The sequence below is a fragment of the Lathyrus oleraceus genome, chromosome 2 (assembly GCF_024323335.1).
Source record: "Lathyrus oleraceus cultivar Zhongwan6 chromosome 2, CAAS_Psat_ZW6_1.0, whole genome shotgun sequence".
Classification (NCBI taxonomy): Eukaryota; Viridiplantae; Streptophyta; class Magnoliopsida; order Fabales; family Fabaceae; genus Lathyrus; species Lathyrus oleraceus.
This window is the reverse complement of record NC_066580.1, coordinates 422638107-422643902: the sequence shown is the minus strand read 5'-3', so window position 1 is coordinate 422643902 and position 5796 is coordinate 422638107. Positions and strand designations below refer to the sequence as shown.

Sequence of the window (5796 nt, the reverse complement as noted above, 5' to 3'; positions counted from 1 at the left end):
ACTGTTATTCTACCGATCTAATCTAGGGCAAATATTCAACTCTATAATTAACTAAAAATAGGTAATTAAAAGTTATGACTTTTGAATTAACGAACTAAGAATTCCTAAGTTAACTATGAAGTGGCCTAAGGAATTAGGGAATTATTGTGTAGTTAGTGAGTTGGACACCAAGGAATAGGATGCATTGGCCTTGTTAATTTGTCATAATACATAATATATTAGAAATTCGGTAAATGCACAGTTCATCAACATGTAGAAGTAGAGGAGTTGAAATAAATATCTATTCTCCTTTAATAAATGAACTAGATTCCATCTATTTTCTCGTCTTATTCTCGAACCGAATAAACTATGAATAACCCCCAATTGTTATTTACTTTAATTTGCATGTAGTTACATTGTTTAAATTCATAATTTTTGTGGAGACAAATTTTATTTATTACTTCGACGATACTAGTACACTTGCTAGAAATGTCCATTAAGTTTTTGGCATCGTTGTCGTGATTGTTGATATTTTAATAAGGTGATTTTGGTGTGAAGTTTGTATATTTCAGTGTTATTTTAAATTTTCTTTGTACATAGTTAATTGATATTTGTTATTTTTACCTTTGTTTTAGTTAGTGTTAATTATTTTTATTTTGGTTATTTTAAATTTATTTTATTTTTTTTCATTTCCCATTTTTTTTTCTTATTTAGTTTTTGTCTAGATCAATACTACTGAGGTATTTTTCTTCTGATTGTTTACGCTTTGTAAAGGAAGACATGTATGATGTGTTAGGAAACAAGTGTGAGTTGTGTTGAGAAACAAGTGTGAGTTCTAAGTCCCATATTTCTTTAAAAAATGGAGGTTGAGCATTTTATAAGTAAGAGGGTCTATACACCTATCACCTTAAGATTTTGGGTGAATATGTGGTGTTTCTTTCACTTGTTTGGGTCTTTAACCTTTACGTGAGTGCTTGACCTAATGCTAATACTTCCCCCTAATGATGACCCATAAGTGGTATCAGAGTCTGGTTCGAGTAAGGGATCGACTCCTTGTATCGAAAGCATTCCTTATATGATGACCAGGCGACGTGTCCCATTGAAGTGCCCATGACGAGTAAGGGTGTCTATCAATGGCGATATAAGCATGTGGATGAAAGAGCTTCTGATTGAGGGGGAGCATAATGAATGTATTCACACTTGAGAGGGAGATTTCTCAGAAATAAGTGTGATTTGTATTGAGAAACAAGTGTGAATTATAAGTCTCACATTGCTTAGAAAAATGGAGGTTGCACACTTTATAAGTAAGAGGACTCATACACCTATCACCTTGAGGTTTTGGGTGAATATATGGTGTCTCTCTCACTTGTTTGGGTGAGTCTTTGATCTTTAGGTGAGTGCTTGACCTAATGTGAATGCTTCCTCTTCACGATGAACCATCATGATGGAGTTGACTTTTAATTTGTTAGCCAGACTTTAAGCTTCATCAAAGCAAATTGTTGCATCAAATCTAGTCATAGCATTACACTGTGATTTATATGGTGAAAGTTACACCAATGGCCATTGTGTACCATGCGTTGAAGAAGCCCATTATGCAATAATTAATCAAGAGCCATATATGTACTTCAACACATATAATCCATGATGGGATCATCATTCACATCCTAATTGTAGTAACAATTAATTTCAACAAGCTCCTCAAGATCTACCACCGAGGAAGTCATCCCTTCAAGAAGAGACTATGAACCAATTCATCTTGACTCAAATAAATTTGGAAGCATGACACTTAGAAATTGAAGCATCCTTCAAGAAGCTCGAAGCATCCAACAAGGAAATCGAAGCATACAACAAGAACATTCAAGCATCCATGAATAATATTAAAAATCACATTGGACAGTTATATGAACAAGTGACACCAAATCAAATGGAAGAGTTAATGAAAATACATTGGATAATCCTATGATAAATTTGAGAGAGAATTCCAAGATGAATGGGAAATGCTCGATGAATAAGGAGTTAAAAAAGAACAAGAAGAAGAAAGACTTTATAAGTGGTTTTCGCATCACTTTTATTGGTTATTTTACTTTGATATTTTTTCCGTTTTTGTCTGGTTTACCTTCTTTTATCATGTTTTATGCTTTGGCAGTGTGTTTTTGTTGTTTTCAAGCTTTTAATAAGTGGCCCAGACAAAAGAGGAACCAAAGTGAGTGAAATGCGATATAAAGGCAAAAGTTGGATTTTCTCCCATACATTTTCCAGGGGGATGCTACGGCCACCAGTAGCAGCTGCTACAGGACGTAGCAGCATATGCCCTAGCCACTCATTCCCACACTTTCACCCGAGGCCTACTACGGACGACCGTAGCAGGCAGGAAAGCTTTCATGGATTTTCATTCCTTTTTCGACTCCCCTATTGCTATTTTGGGACTTTTTTATCTTTTGATCTGAGATATTTTCTATTTTGATGGGAATTGAACTGACGGATTTTCTCCCCTAATAGAAGTTTGTTATAAAACTCATAGGTAGTCTTGAGTTTAGGGATCCATTTTTTTTCTGTTCTAACTTTCACGTATTTTATTTTCCAAATTCTTATGTATTGTTGTACTGAAGTCTCCATTTGTGCACCTTGATATTTAACTCTTAAAGTTATTTTCTTGTAAGTTAGGTTACATCTACCTTTATTTATCATTATCAATTGACGTCTTTAAGATCAATCATGTTTTCAATTACAAATATTACTCTGATTGTGTTATTTCTCATGATGAATGAGTATTCCACTAGGGACTGAGGGTCATCGGACTTATCTCATGATTGTTCGTATGATCCTTCATAAATTGATCACGAGAATTTCGTTCACGCAATATTTTAAAATCTGAATTTTTCATTCCAACCCTTATACAAAAGTAAAGACTTTTCAGGTACTTATCATAATCTAAAAGGATATTCATTTGTACCCAAAAATAGGTTTTTAAACAATTAACTCTGATACATTGAAAGTGCTCAGATGCGATTGAGAAATGTTCAATCTTTTATAGTTGCTCAAAGAAAAGAATCTTTGATGAATAATTCAGCTGTGCGAAAGCAGACGAATAATTCATCATAGATAGGATAATACGCTGACGGAAGTAGGTTTGTCCATATTTATCTATTTTCTATAACAACGTTGAAATACTCGTAATAAAAGTGAAAAGATCATATGAATATGTCAGAGTAGGGATCATGAATCCCAAGTTCTTTTTATCTCAAATTATTTTAAGTGGTTTTTATTTAAGTTGTTTTCCAAAAAGTTGTTTTTATTTAAGTTGTTTCGCATAATTCCAATTTTCAGTCGCTCTAGATATACACCAATAAAATAGGATTCGGCAAATAAACCTTTGGTATATGTGGTTCGATAACTCTTGTTACTACATTGCACAATGGTACACTTGTGGTATGTCAAGTTTTTTGCACTGTGTCGGGGACCAACTATGCTTGATATTGGAAATATATTTAGTCAGTGTACAAACTAATTTTTTTTATTATTTTATTTATTGTAGTTATCTTGTTTCCCTTGTATGTGAACAACTCACTTTGTCGAGAATTTAGTCGATCCTGTAAATGAAATCGAGCATTTCTTATGTGACAGACACTAAAATCTAAGACAACAAGAGATGGTTGAACCAGTAGTTAACACCAACCCTCTTAAGCATTATGCAATTCCTACTGAAGAGGAACCACACTATAAAATTGTACACCTGTCGATAGCGGCGGATAATTTTGAACTCAAACCATCATTGATAGGTATGGTCTTTTTAGGGTTTCCTTCAGAAAACCATAACATATATCTATCTATCTTTGTTGATAATTATGGTACTGTAAAGGCTAATGGCGTTGACCAAAACACCATCAGCCTTAGGTTATTCCATTTCTCGTTAGGAGATCGTGTGTAAGCTTGGCTTCAATCCTTGCCTACCAATTCGATAACCTCTTGGGCTCAATTAAAAGTTACCTTATTTGCATGGTATTTTTCGCCAAGTAAAACATCCCAAGTAAAAAATGAGATTAACAGTTTTAGACAGGAAGAAAGTGAATCTTTGTTTGACACATGGGAGAGTTATAAGGAATTATTGAGACTGTGACCATTTCACGGGCTTGAAAAATGGATGATTATTCTTACCTTCTATAATGGTCTCTTTTACTCCATAAGTATGACCTTATATGTGGCTTCTGGCGCACACCTCATGAATAGCCCCCAAGATGTGGCATATAATTTAATTAAAGAGATGGATAAGAACCACCCCTCACGAGGAAGCGTGCGACAAGTCGCCGCTAAATATACCCCTAAAACCGGTGGACTCTATGAAGTAAGTGTGTTTGACCCTATGAATGAAAAGGTAGATGCTCTTTACTAGAAAATTGATAGTTTGAGCATCACTCCTTATGGACCTGTTCCACGTACCCATGTTGGATCTGTTGCCCCCACTACTCTCTACTGTGAGATATGCATAATAAATGGGCACGCTGTTGAAGCTAGCGGAAATATACTCAAATGCAGCGTGTAGCACCTCAAATTTGCACCCTACCTTTTGTACATTCATTTCATATTAGGTCATTAACATAACTCATTGCATAACATTGCATGGCCATTTGCCCAAGTGCAAGTTCCTCAGACAAATTAGGTCAAACTGGTTAGGAGGATCAGTCAATCAGTCAAGCAAGTCATTGAGCAATGGAGGGTGGTCATTCTTGAAGAATTTGGGCACCATGATAATTAATCAAGAGTTCACTTGAGTTGTGACATCATTTTGAATCAAAATCTCAAGTGGTAGAGGCTTGAATCTCATCAAGGCATTCATCAGTCAACTGAAGCCCTAGCCAGTCAACCGCAAAGTCAATTGTGGATTTGGAGGTGGGAAGTGATTAGAAATACTCCATTCATGTTCAAACAAGTCTCATTTGACATTTCAAATACTCACATTGAAGGATTTGAGATCATACCAAAAGTTTCCAAAAGGAAAAATTACCTATGGTTTCAAGTTTCCAAAAAATGGCAAGTTTTTGGAACGACTTCAACTCAACTTTCCATCATCAAAATATCTTCAAATGGAATTTTGTTGAACATGAAAGTTGTAGATCTTTCTCTCCCGTTTCCAAAAAGTCCAAGATCATGAGAATCGGATGAACGGTTGAGGAGATATGATCAAATTACCACCGAGCGTGCATGGCAAAATTTTCCATGTATCGATACATACGAATTTCGCATCGATGCATGCAAGGCAAAAAGTGCTATGTATCGATGCATACGAGTTATGTGTCGATGCATACTGTTAAAAAGTGCTATGTATTGATACAAACAAGTTATGTATCGATGCATACTGTTAAAAAGTGCTATGTATTGATACAAACAAGTTATGTATCGATGCATACTGTTAAAAAATGCTATGTATTGATACATACGAGTTATGTATCGATCCATACTGTTAAAAATGTGTTATGCATCGATGCAGGAGCTTTTGTATCAATACATAACTCTGTTTTGAGCTCTCATACAGCACTGTTCACGTCCATATTACTTCATGCACCATTTTCATGCACGAGGGTGAAAATCCCATTTTGTCAAAACACCTCCAATTTTAATCATTTCCATCTTCCAATTTGCTTAATCATGTTTAGTAGCTGAATTAACAGAGGGTATAAGAGCTTAATCATAACAGAAATTTGGGATCACAATTCATTTTCTCAGATCCAAACCAAAAATTCTCCAAATTCTCTCAAAATTCTTCAAACTTTTTCCCACTTTTTCCTTCGAATTTCATGATTCTTTTTGGTTTCTTTTGTG

The 5796-nt window shown here is 34.9% G+C and overlaps 1 non-coding gene across 1 annotated transcript; it reads right to left on the bottom strand.

The window, feature by feature from the left end:
* Positions 1-4004: 4004 nt before the first annotated feature.
* Positions 4005-4111, bottom strand: LOC127124526 (small nucleolar RNA R71). Its single transcript, XR_007804007.1, has one exon. It is a non-coding gene; the product is annotated as a small nucleolar RNA R71 (small nucleolar RNA).
* Between the last annotated feature and the right edge of the window lie 1685 nt (positions 4112-5796).